The sequence below is a fragment of the Columba livia genome, chromosome 5, assembly GCF_036013475.1.
Source record: "Columba livia isolate bColLiv1 breed racing homer chromosome 5, bColLiv1.pat.W.v2, whole genome shotgun sequence".
NCBI classification, from domain to species: domain Eukaryota; kingdom Metazoa; phylum Chordata; class Aves; order Columbiformes; family Columbidae; genus Columba; species Columba livia.
Window position 1 is genome coordinate 46,344,849 of NC_088606.1, and position 13,909 is coordinate 46,358,757.

The 13,909-nt window shown below is 38.6% G+C and overlaps 1 protein-coding gene across 47 annotated transcripts in view; it reads left to right on the plus strand.

Moving 5' to 3' along the window:
* The window catches only part of LRRC4C (leucine rich repeat containing 4C), a 611,011-nt gene that overhangs the window by 568,398 nt on the left and 28,704 nt on the right, over positions 1 to 13,909 (plus strand). For 6 of the 47 annotated variants that reach the window (XM_065064826.1, XM_065064816.1, XM_065064787.1 and 3 more), the window contains one exon: positions 11,739 to 11,995. The exons of the other annotated variants lie outside the window; for them this stretch is intronic. The gene's annotated coding sequence lies outside the window, so the exon portion shown is untranslated. The remainder of the gene's footprint in view (positions 1 to 11,738; positions 11,996 to 13,909) is intronic. 47 annotated transcript variants of the gene reach the window in all.

Genomic DNA, 13,909 nt, shown 5'->3' on the forward strand with positions numbered 1-13,909 from the left:
TTGATCCTGCATTTGTGTCACAACAGCCCCATGCAACTCTACAGGCAGAAGTATGACTGGAAAGCTGCCTGGCAGAAAAGGATCTGGGGGTGTTGATTGATAGCCAACTGAATATGAGCCAGCAGTGTGCCCAGGTGGCTGAAAAGGCCAACAGCATCCTGGCTTGTATCAGGAATAGTGTGGCCAGCAACACTAGGGAAGTGGTCATCCCCTTGTACTCGGTACTGATGAGGCCCCACCTTGAATACTGTGTTCAGTTTTGGGCCCCTCATCATAAGAAGGACACTGGAGAGTGCAGAGGAGGGTGATGAAGCTCGTGAGGGGCCTGGAGCATGTCTTATGAGGAATGGTTGAGGGAACTGGGGCTGTTTAGCCTGGAGAAAAGGAGGCTGAGGGGAGACCTTATTGCTGTCTACAACTACTTGAAAGAAGGTTGTAGCATGGAGGGTGTTGGTCTCTTCTCCCAAGTAGCAAGTGATAGGACAAGAGGAAATGTCCTCAAGTTGCACCAGGGAAGTTTCAGATTGGATACTAGGAAAAAATTCCTCATAGAAAGTGTTGTGAAGCAGTGAAACAGGATGCCTGGGGAAGTGTTTGAGTCACCGTGGTTTTCAAAAGGCCTATAGACAAGGTTCTTAGGGACATGGTTTAGTGCTAGAGTTAGGTTATGGTTGGACTCAATCGTCTTGATGGTGTCTTCCATCTGAAATGATTCTATGATTTGGACAGAAAGAGAATTATATAATTTACCACTGTTTCTCTCAAACTGCTTTAGAGCCTTTGATTTTCACCAAGCTACATTTGAAGTTTTCCTTATTCATGATAACTTTTCCAGGCAGATCTACATCACCAATTCTGGAATTAGTCCATGTATTCTGTAAACATATGCACCATGTTTTGGATGCCTCAGGAAAACACACTGGGATGGGTGATATGGCATTGTGCTAGTGCCTCACTTCACCACGTATAGAAAACAGGATGCTCCAGTATTAACAAGTTGAAACACATTGGGATAGGTGACATGGGGTTGTGCTAGTGCCTCATTTCACCACATATAGAAACAGAATGCTCCAATATTTACAAGTTAATTTAGAATTAATCTAACATTTGAATAAAATTGAAACATGTTGAAGTAAAAAATACACATTTATTTTTGTTTACAGTATTCAAATTTGTAAAATCTTACTTAGTTATGTTTCTTTGGGTTTGTTTCCAGTGCTGTAAAGAGAAAGTGTGGTTTTTACCTGTTAAGGTTAGTGTGGGAATCATAGTATGAAGTATTTCTGTAATTCAAATGTAGATTTATATATACATGTGTGACCCTATGATTACACTTTATACAAATATATTCGGGGGATAGATGCACTTATTATTGCAATTTAGCAATTAAAACATTAATAATTAGCCACTTTAGAGTGAAACTGATTTTGGAGCATACTATCTTTCAAAAGTACTGCAGTTCATGAAACATCAGTCTTTTACTAGGTCAAAACCAGATGTTTGTGGCAGAAGGACTGACACGTGAAAGAATATCGTTACTGCAAATGGGAAGGGTGGACTTCATGTTGATGCCAGAAGATACTTCACCTAGTTCCATGTGAAATAGTTATTGACCTCTTAACTAATACTCTCTTCCCTTTCCTTCTTCAGCTGGTGAGGGTGGTTCCCTGGATGTGAACTTTTTCAAGTGATTCACATCTTCCTAGTTGGATAGCCACAGATGACAGGAATTTTCTTCCGTGTTGTTTTAAACATTTATATTTAAAAATCAGTTCAGGGCTTGCCAAGACCATGACTGACATAAGGCTTATATGAAAGCTTTCCTGTGGTCAGGGATGAGAAGATCATAGCACATATATTGGAGAGCCTTGCCAAGAAGAAGCTTTGAGAACCGTTCACGGGGAAAAGTTGACAGTAGGAACCCAGGAATCGCTGCCCATTCATATTGTAGGAATTATTGAACTGGGCCGCAGGTGATCCATACTTCTGGGTAGAAGAGAGAAACATTTCCCATGAGGTGTCTAATGAGTTTCAAGAAGGAATAGCATAGCAAACAACCTAAATTGTAATTTCAAACTCACGATGTATTTTTTCAAACTTGCCATCTATAGTATCAATACCTTATGGCAGATATTTAATAACACCTACCGAACTGGAACAGCATCTGAATATAGGCCTGTAGAAGAAGGAATGAGAGAAAGAATACACACATGAAATGACAAATTTAGGATATTTCATGCATTTCTGAAAGGTATCCAAATACTTTGACAAGAAGTTTAAAACAGGAATCTATAGAATAAGACATAATAAGAACATTTTCTGATGTTTAGTCAAATTCAGTCTGTAGAGTCATTACATATTGATCTTCTAAAAACTGATCATCACACACTAGTACATACATAAAGTCCACATTCTGGTGGAAATGTGATTCTGAAGTTCTGTGTCCCTGTCCTGCCTCTGCTACTGACACCTTTCATTGCAGCATCTCCACTTTGACTTTTGTGGACTGCTGTGAGCAAGATTCATCCATGCACCACTTGGATGTAGACTCTCTTGTTGGGCTCTTAGCATAAGGCTAGACCAGGGCTCTGAGGCACACTAGCTTGACGTCAGCAGCAAGCTGATGGTTGCTACATGACTATCATTTGGAGCAACATGCATTGCAACTAGTCAGCATGGAGTGTGAAGCTCATGTTTGCCAATTGATTTAACCCATTATTGCCTCAGTTTCTTCAGCCATAATCTAGAATAATATTATCTACCTCCTTTCCAGTGGCCTTGCAAGGATGTTTTTATGCTTGATCACAGTATCACAGTATGTTTGGGAAGGGACCTCAAAAGATCATCTAGTCCAATCCCCCTGCTGGAGCAGGAACGCCTAGATGAGGTCGCACAGGAACATGTCCAGGCGGGTTTTGAATGTCTCCAGCGAAGCAGACTCCACAATCCCCCTGGGCAGCCTGTTCCACTGCTCCATCACCCTCACTGAGAAGTTTTTTCTCAAATTTAAGTGGAACCTCTTGTGTTCCAGCTTGATCCCATTACCCCTTGTCCTATCATTGTTTGCCACCGAGAAGAGCCTGGCTCCGTCCTTGTGGCACTCACCCTTTATATATTTATAAACATTAATAAGGTCACCCCTCAGTCTCCTCCCGGCTAAAGAGACCCAGCTCCCTCAGCCTTTCTTCATAAGGGAGGTGCTCCACTCCCTTAATCATCTTTGTTGCCCTATGCTGGACCCTCTCCAGCAGTTCCCTGTCCTTCTTGAACTGAGAGGCCCAGAACTGGACACAATATTCAAGATGAGGTCTCACCAGGGCGGAGTAGAGGGGAAGGAGGACCTCTCTCGATCTACTAACCACCCCCATTTTAATACACCCCAGGATGCCATTGGCCTTCCTGGCCATAAGGGCACAGTGCTGGCTCATGGTCATCCTGTTGTCCACCAGGACCCCCAGGTCCCTTTCCTCTACACTGCTCTCTAATATGTAATTTCCCAACCTATAATGGAACCTGGGGTTGTTCCTGCCCAGACGCAGGACTCTACACTTTTCCTTGTTAAATTTCATTAGGTTATTCCCCGTCCAACTCTCCAGCCTGTCCAGGTCCCGCTGGATGTCAGCACAGCCTTCTGGCGTGTCAGCCACTCCTCCCAGTTTAGTGTCATCAGCAAACTTGCTGATAGTACACTCTTTTCCGTCGTCCAAATCGTTAATGAATATATTGAATAATATTGGCCCCAGTACTGACCCCTGAGGCACTCCACTAGATAATGGCCTCCAACTAGACTCCGCACCATTGACTACCACTCTCTGGCTTCTCTCCTTAAGCCAGTTTGCAACTCACCTCACTACTCTATTGTCTAGACCACACCTCCTCAGCTTAGCTGTGAGGATGCTGTGGGAGACTGTGTCAAAGGCTTTACTGAAGTCAAGGTAGACCACATCCACCGCTCTGCCATCACCCATCCACCTTGTTACATTCTCATGAAAGGCTATGAGATTGGTCAAGCATGACTTACCCTTGGTAAAGCCATGCTGACTGCCCCTCAGCCATGCTGATGTCTTATTAAAGTGATCCAATCAAGGATGGATTGTTGCCAAAACTCCCATTGTATGCAAAGGGCCCTTGTGTCCCTATGTTCATGTGACTCCCAACAACAGAAGTTATAAGGTCAAAGTTTGTTGTTCAGATCCAGGAAAATACTTCTAAGTAGTTGTTATAGTCCCCCTGAATCATCACAAAGTTTCACTCTTGATTTTGTTTCACTACCTAAAACATTTTCCGACTTGTATTATTTAAAAGTGTACAAATACTGCATGTGAGAACACCTGTTACCTATTCATTGCCCAGCAGTGATAGATCTGGTAATAACGTGCTTGCTATTCTGGCTTGCTGCAGTTTGGTAACACCAAGGGTTTAACTGAAATACACCCTGACCTTGGTTTTTGTTTATGAGGCATAGAATGAACATAATTACTATGAATCTACTGAGGCATCTTATGGCAAAATGCCATATTACTAGTTTTGACTCCTCACACCCTTTTGGAAAACAAAAACAAAACCAACAAGAAATGACAGATCTCAATCAAAAACAATGCGCTGCATTTTCATAGAAGTCCTAAAACAGCTAATTTTCCAAAAAATTAACTCTCGAACCACTATCACAGTATGATAATTGCATCACCCCTAACAGTTTCATATTCCTCCATAATTAAATAAACAGCTTGTAAATTGCAGACCACAAAATGCCTGTGTTCCACTCTTACCTTAAGGGGTTTCCATAGTTACCAAGGATAAGAAGTTTAACCATCATTTGCCAGCCTCGAGGCTATTTGCAGCCTTAACTTTTTATCTCATGTGTCTTTTTCTCTTTGTCTCTGTTTATTAACAGAATGAGGGAGTAATTTAGGCTCATTTAGCCACTACAAATGTAATGATGCAAAATGGACTCTGCTGTTTTAGTGTGTTATTAGTTGGGTATGTTTCTCCCAGAAGGTATTTTAGAATAATGCATATTAGCAATACAGCCTGTAGTTACCCAGGTTATAAAATACTTACCAAGCACTTCTTTAATGCAACATCAAATAAATCAGACCTTAAAAAAAGGAAGAAACCTTCCTTGACACAGCATTATGCCATAGAAATATTTTGGCAGATACCTATTTTAACTTGTACCCCCAAAAGCATTGGTGGAGATTTTGCATGTCTGCTTTAAAGTATTTCCCTTTCATCCATCAGTCTCCTTTGATTTACATATTACAAAATGCATTTCGAAAAAACTGCACTTGTTCAGGCAAAATTGATTTTTTTTATGCCACTGAAAAGGACAATCCTCTGATTTGCTAATCTCTAAATAATCTTAAAATCTTTTAAAATGACTTCACATTTTACCAAAGCATCTCTGTTGTTAAGTATAGAAACTACTACTGATCCACAACTATACTATATGTTCAAACTAAAATATTTCTGTCTTCTAGTTTGTACTAGTTAATCAGGTGAAGAGCTCAGCAAGGCTCAAAAGGTGATTTGTATGGATAACAAGAATATTCAGCATCAGCATATTTAGTAGACAAATTCACATATTTTAATTTAGGAAAGGATGTTTTAGGCTTTAAAAGCTAGACTACAATTTCCTGAGTTTAGGATGAAGCTTTCTTAACAGCATGTATATACTCTAATTGCCTTTTTCTTTTTTTCTTTTTTTTTTTTTTTTTCTTTTCTCTTTATTGTATTAGCTACATTTGTATATGCATTCTTAGACTATGTGGTGTTCTGATCTGATATTTCCTATATCTATTTTTATAGTTTGTGAGTAGGGAGAAAATTTTAGAAGGAAATGAGGCTAATGTCTTGGATTCTGTCAGCCTTGCTCTTTTTCACCTTTGTATCTTTTAAAGACACAATATTTTAATATTTAATATACTTAACATACAGATTTTTGCCTCCTAGTATGACATTCTGTACTATGATGTTGAAAAGGATGTTAATTTATAGAATTTAATGCTTCTGTGTAAAAACAAAGTCTGCTAAAAACAAAGAAATCCTACAGTGATTCAAAATAATGATGCCAGTGTGACAGGAGTGAAAATTACATTGTTTTGGAGCAGTGCTTTAGAACATCATATAATTTTTTATTTAGAGTTGTTCTTATACTAATTTTGTTGTGGTTTGCAGATCCCTTCCACATGGGGATATGTGATTTTATTTTGATAATAAAACAAAAAGGGATTAAGAAAGCATCCTTTCAGTAGTTGTAGACACACTGCAGTTCAGAGTTCAGAGTTGTTGCTCACTGAGGTATTTCTGCCACAAGATAGTGAAATCCTGAAGGTGCTTGTCTGACTTCTCCTTGGATCACAGTTGACACATGAGATGTAGTGACATGCTGCTTTAATTAAGACAATTTTGTTATCAGGACTACTGTAAAATTTCTTCTGCAAAGTTGCCTGTTTCCCCCCTACATAAATATTTGTCTAGAAATATACAGAAGCTAAAGCAAACATAAAAGGTCCAAAGAAACTGTGTTTTATCAACTGAATTAGTGAAATGAGAAGAGCAAAACAGGACTTGAATAACTCAAGTGATTAGTGATGAGGTAGAAAACCTTTTTACCTTTACGTAATTGGTTTGAATTGAGTTCAAGTCAATACAGAACAAAAGTTCCTAAAGTCTACATGGGGTCTCAAGAAAATGAACCCAAATTAACTTTGAAAAGAGACTAGCTAAACTACATTACATTATTTTATGGACACTCTTAATTGAAATTACAGTGGCCTTGATTCAATTTAGTCTAAATTAAATTCTAAATAAGTGTGTCCACACAAAGATTTAATGCAATATAATTAACCCACTTAAAAGTTAATTCCAATTAAATTTCCAGAATGTATCTGAGTGGGCTAGTACCAAGCTGTATTGTAGTGACTTTTATGAAATAATTAAAGTTACTTCATCACGAATAGTTCATAGATTATGCCTTTTCATACCAATGTAAACAATCTGAACAGACAGATTAGGGCTTTTTTGTCCTTTTCACCCTTTGGGTTACATCAGGGGAAAGGTCAATAAAGACGCCAAATAATTCCTGTTAACAAAAATAAGTAACTCCGAAAGAAATACCCGTTACATGATGTCTGATCTTTCCTACAATTTTCCTATAAAATAAGCAAATGTTATGGGTTATACTGAGGATGTAAAGTGCAAATGATGCCTGGGAGTAAAAGAATATTCATAAATAAAGGGACATACCAAACCAATTTAGTTTAGAACACTGTGAAATCTCCTAATATCCAGCTAAAATGCAAATATTTTTTCCTGGACTGATATGCACCAGAATTCTCATTTTTAAGATGTTTATTTCAGGTTTGTTTCTGTTACTTGAAGTTAAAGAGAAAATTTTAAACCTTAGGAAGAAATGAGAGAGAAACCATGAAATACTGGAAAATGAGGGGTGTGAAATAAAGCTGTTTTCTGTATAACAAAATGAAATAAAAGAAGGTAGACTGAATCAAACTCATCCTTGATTGAACTCCCCTGAAATCAATGGTGATTCAGGAGGATTGAATGTGTCCAATCACATTTAAGTCTTTCAAGTTAGTGTCCTTATGATTTAGTTGAGTCTTAAAAGGCTTGCAGAAGAGAACAGTAAGTATCTGTGGTACAGCAATATCCACTCTGCCTTCTGCACTTACGTGTTTCAAGGGGCCATTGAAAATCCCAGCTATATCCCAGAGTGAAACAGTGAAACATGCAAAGAGGAGAATAATTTGCATTGTGAGTGTTTTGATTTATTTGGTCTCATGAGTAATCAGTTAGCACTGCAGGGCTGCCTATCTAGCCCTCTTTGGCCTTCAATGTATTTAACTAAAAATAAAATAAAAACCAAATAGATAAAAGCTTCTGGGCTTTGAAACCTCCCAGATCTTTAAGCATTATTGCAATGGATCCCTAAACTGTTGTTGAGACTTTTCAAGTCCTATAGCGGTGAAAAGGGAAAACTGTTTTTTAATAGTAGAGGAAGAGATACGCAGCTATATAGTTGTAGAGATGGTTTTTCACTGTAAAACAGTCTTTTAAAAAATCAGACGCTTCAGACAGGAACAAATCCATGAGAAAAATAAAAAGGGTTAGGAAGAGAAATATATGAGATCTACTGTAACCCAGTTTATTAATTTTGCATGATGGTTATTTGTAATGCTCTATTAAGAACATAGCACATGTTTTTTTGTTGGTGGCAAAGACATTCAATGGAGAAAAAGAATGATGTTGTTATACTGTATATGGGCAGGGAAACTGTGCTTCTCTTGAACTGAAAGCTATAGTCCTCGGGGGTTCAGCCAGGTGGAAAGGAATTTCAGGACAGAAAAGGCACAGAGGGGAGCAGGGAGGGTATGGTGAGTGAATCTCTAGCAATGTGGTTCCATCAGCCCAACCCTTTACAGCCATATGGGGACATGCATCTGAGGCTGCATGAGCATTTGCAGAGCAGATGTTGGTACAGGATTTCTGACCCCAGTGGAGCTCCATGCCCACAGTTCAGTCTCTGTTCTGGGATGAGGGTTTACCCTCTTGTGTTTCAGTATTTTGTGGAACTGAAACAGATTGTGTGCTTGTCTCCTGGTATTCACACTGAAATTCCCTTGGCTTCCTATGCTGGCATTCTTACCAAAAGGGGATCAGTCTCAGGCCCTGAGAGCATTCAGAGCTCCTGAAAAGAACATCAAAACAGTCACTTCTGCATAAGGTCATCTTGGGAATTAGACTTATTTTTATTTCTGTACTCCATTCTCTGTTCCATACAGAAACTATGTTCAATATTCCAGTGCTGATACTCCTGGAAGAGACTTCCCAGCATAATTAGCTACTTGATTCACCTAGCTCCTCTTAATAGGTTTGGAAATCCACTATTCAATTTGCAGCTGCAGAGTATCTTGTTTACTAAAAAAATGCAGATAACTTTGCAAAGGATTTTTCTCTTAAAGCCTATTTAAAACAGCATGATGTACAGCATACATAACTGTGCTATATGAAGTGAAGGTACATTTTCTGAATGCATCCACACATTTCTCAACTTGAAAAAGGGTGTAAAAAGTGATCTGAATGGTCCCCATCCTGAAATTTTCTGGCACATGGCTGAGGAAGAGTTGTGCTGATTTAGCTATGCTTTAGTTCAGATTTAACTGTGGTATACTTGTGATGATTTAATTTTACTGTGATAGTTTAATCACCTGATCAATATCAGATAGATTATTTCTAAATTTTCAATGCAATGATACATAGCATCACATCTCTTTTTTTTAATGGCAGACGTACAGCATTAATCAAACTGTGTTAAATCATACTGTATCAGAAACCATATACTGGGACAAAGCCATGGCCTTTGCCCTACACCACTCCACTGCTGAGACAGCTATTCATAGGCCCACAGACTAGACAGAAAGCTAAGTATGAGTTGCTGACAACAACTCAAACTGCCAGTGATCCACCTAAGGGTCACTGGAGCTTGGGAAAATACCTTTTCCACCTGCCACACCTCGTTAGATAGATCTTTGGAAAATGTATAGGAGTTCTCTTTTGTAATGAAAGCCCACCTTTACAGTTAAATCCTTCAGAGATCAGAGTGAGTATAGTCACTTTCTCCTGGTAAAATATCAAAGACAGATCAAAGCACACCAGGCCTAAATCCTAATTGCAAAAAAATAGAAAAACAAGTTGTGACTTCCATTACAATGCCCATAAGGAAGACATCTTTGCGTACGTATTTGGCAAAGTTACCCTTCAGTAGCATAACTACCGCATCCTTCAAGCTTTCCATAAGGAAAGCTGAACTGTGCTTATCTGCAGAGGTAGATCGTCATTTCCAAATAACTCTCAGTATCTGTATATATATGTCTCCATGGCCATAAAGTGAATATATATTGCTGTACTAACAGATCATATATGGTTTGGTAATTAGAGCAATGCCACAGACAGACTTTAGGTAATGTTTGGAAATACAATTAACAATTATACCACATCTGGGGAACTGACCATGCAATAAGCAAATTCTTAGCACTTTAAACCACATTTTAAATTTATACAGCAGAGGGCACTAGCATTATTGAATTGACAGTAGATATTTTGGTACTAGAAAAATGAAGGGAAAAAAAAAAAGATTGCTTAGAAGGCAAAGAGTTGTCAACAGAGACTAAAGAAGCTGTTTGATATCCTGTGTTTCATGTGTGGATTTATAAAGCTAAACCTTAATGTGTCTCTAGCATAACAGACAGATATTGAATAGCAAATTACTCTAGTACAGAGTTCCAGATGTGTCTTTATCTAAAGCCCATTAAAGTATTTCCATAATGTTCCTCAAGGCTTCAAACGAATTTTCCATTGTGTTTTTGTGTGGGCTATTTTTTTTTTTCAAGGGTGTTTCCAGGGTATTTATGATTTTAAATTACCCTGATGTGAAATGGCTGCACCAAGACTTCCTGAACACTTAAGCTCTGAGCTGTGGAAAACCACCAGCATAAAAGGAAGGACCTTTTTAGTACATTCCTACTGCCACTAGGAATCTGACTGCAGTTTGTTAGCCTGATAGAAAGCTCACTGCTTGGAAGTGAGGACTTGCAAGGCATTGCCTAGCATAGTTTCTGCTGGTCATGGTGGCCTTTTTTGAATCATCAGGTCCTCTGTACTTTAGGAACACCAAGCCCAGTTAATGTCATCTTATACTAAATACTTCATTTTTCTTACTGTATTGCCAAACAAGAGGAAAAAAGTTTAGTAATATAAATAAATCCAAAATTAAATAAAATAGTGGCTACAAGTGCTAGGTGTTGCTCTTACTGTCTCCCAGAAAACATTCCAGAGGAATGGCAACGTAGACTTCTGTACTTATAAACTAAACAAGACACAGCTTAGGCACAGAAAAATCAAATGCACTAATACATGTGAAAACATATTTAGAACTTTCCATCCACATCTCACAAAATGGTGATCTTGTCTTCAAAAATATGCACTCAGAGCCGCTAATAGCCAGTGACACATCTTGTATTTGAAATTACAGAGATCTGAATTTTGCAGAAGCCTGAGGGTTGCAGAATTCCCTAAGGGTCTTTGATAGAGGCATGTGTTTCATTGAGACATTCCTAGCACAGGACAGGGGAAAAAAGTAAACATAAAAGCCACAGGTAATTTTGGCCTTCAGCACAAGGAAAGAGCTCTTCTTTGTGACTAATTCTTTGTATGAGTCAGTTACCAAAAATTGGAGGAATATAGGAAATTTATTTTAAGAAGATAAAACAACATTTAAAAAAAAAATAAAATGTTTTGCAACAGAGACGTGGAAACCTTTTGGTTCGGGTTGAACAAATTTTGCTAATCAGTCACATAACTGGATGATTTGTTGTAATGAAATGCTGCATTCAAGTACTTTTAAAAAAATTATTATTATTTGTTTACCCATGTAGTGTATGTGTAGTAATGGAAAAGGAAGATTTACTGGATAAAGGAGTAGATTAAGGGAATGGTGTTAGATGCCATCGGGCATAAGAAGTCAGAACAGGAGGAAAGTACTTTAGACTGCTCACAGCACAGTTTGGCATCATCACCTTTATGGGGGCTGACAAAGAAGCTACTGAAGGGAGTTTATGCATACAGTGGCTGATGTTGGGGGCACTTGTTCCTTCATGACCTTTGTTGCTTTTCTACCCTTTCTTGTTCTACAAATCCCATTTTTTTTCCTGTTCCTTCAGGCTGTCCAGGATAGAGGAAGGAGAGCAGAAAGTAGCAAAAATATAGGTAGATATGGCATCTTGCAAAGCTGGCCTTTAATATTATAGCGAATGGATCTGAGATAAAACACAGGAGACTCCTGTATCTCTACAAGTCACATGTGCTCCCAGTGCCACACCAGCGTCACAACTATAACTGGCAGCTCTGAAGCTGGATGTAGTGGGCTGAGTTCCCATCTCAGTTCCAGTGAAGACAATAACATTGCACCAGTGCAATGGTAAAATAATGGGTTTAATGTGTTTCTGTATCTTTTTTATTACTTGTTAATTGAATTCATTATTCAGTCCAAGTCCTCGGGGAAGAACTTTAGAAGAATTTTAGAAGAACTTTTAAAAAATGTGAAAGACAAGACAAATCCACTGAATTAAAAAAAAACAACTCGTGACAAACAGAAATGCTAATACAATCACATTAACTGTCAAAGAAGATGGTTAATTACTATTCAACAGCAAAATTCATGGCTCACAGATCTTAACTAAGGAACCTGAAATTGATACTAAACTAATTGATGTAATTCTTTTGACCACAATGGGCAGATTCTTCTTCATGACACTGTAAGAAGGACAGGAGCCAGGTCCTTTTTACCTGCTTCTTGCAGATGGTTTTGCTACAGTTGGATTTTTGATGTGAAATAACTTGAATTTTAGTGATTAGTTTGTGTCACAGAAGCACCCTAAAAGTCATTAGGTGGGCAAGAAGCTCCAAAGAAAAGGGAACAAGAGACCTCTTTCACTCAGTGGTACCCAGCAGGAAATAATCGCTTGCCAAGGGTGGGCAAAGGCTCACTCAGGGATATATCCAGAAGGGAAATCACTCACCAAAGAGGAGGTGAGGGCACTCAGTCCCACGAAATCTCCTTAAACAGTGTCCCAATTTAAGTCAAGGCCTCTGCTTACATACCTGCTGCTCTGAGAAGACCACTCAAAGGGGATCTTCATCAGAGTTAAAATTTTATAGCCTGGTCAGATCTCTCTGTGGTCATTACAAACACAGTTGAGAAGTTTCTCAGCTTCTCTGGGCACCCCCTTAGTTCCGGACCCTGTCTATTGATAGATGGTCCTACCCCTCTGCCCCACAGAGGGGAGAGGTGAATGTGAGGAGTCACCATTGCTCTGGGATGAGGGAAGATGTGACTGTCAGCACCTTGGCAACACCCTGGGTGTGTATGTGAGGACAGGCACGGTGAGGCACAAAAGGTGCTAAAGAGCCATCAGCTGCCACATTGAAAGCTCCAGATCTCATGGGAGGATGTGCAACTGCCACAATCTGAGAGTGTTTCTCCCTATATTGTGTTCAGCAACTCTGAAGAGATAATGACCTTGTAAGCTTGCAGTAAAAAGAAAGATGTGTACAGCAGCCACCCCTCATCTAGTCTAGTACATTACCCTAAACCCATGAAGTCAATGTTCAAGAAGAGGGAAAAGATGGAGAGCAGTAAAATCTAGCACAGGGTTCTCCAGAGTCACATGATGAAAGTGTAAGCCACAGAGAAGTTGAGTTAACTTGCTCAAGGTTGCAAAACACATTAGTTTCATGAATCTTTCATAGCAAGAATGATGTTTTATAAATAGCACCTACAGAGCAGATCAAACAAACAGATACAGCCCAGACTTTCCAATAACCAGTCACAGGTTTTTAACCATTATATTGGTTTTCTCTGCAGTAAATTATTAAAAGTGAGATGAGAACACTTGCTAGTTCTAAACCATTCTAACAAGTTTTTTAAAAATGCAGAGATTAATTCTCAAAAACCACTGTCTGAATACATTTCATTAAATTAATTGCTGTGAGATGCAAGTTAACATCTTTTTTTCTGTATTATTTTAAAGAAAGATAGTGTGGGGTTCTTTTCTGTTGGTTTGTTTTTTTTTGGTTTTGTTTGTTTGTTTTGTGTGTGTGTTTGTTTTTTGCTGTTGTTTTGTTTTGTTTTTTACACAAAATTAAACCATTCAGAGCATGGAGTGGAAAACCATTGCCTTATAATATTTTGTTTTACTTAATACATGTATTATGCATCTGAGTGCTCTAGGTTATAAATATGCTTTAAGCTTGCTGTAATTTAGAAAACTTCCCTTTTGGCTGATATACAGGAAATTTCGTTAATCTCTACGGTAGAGGGACCTTACACTGA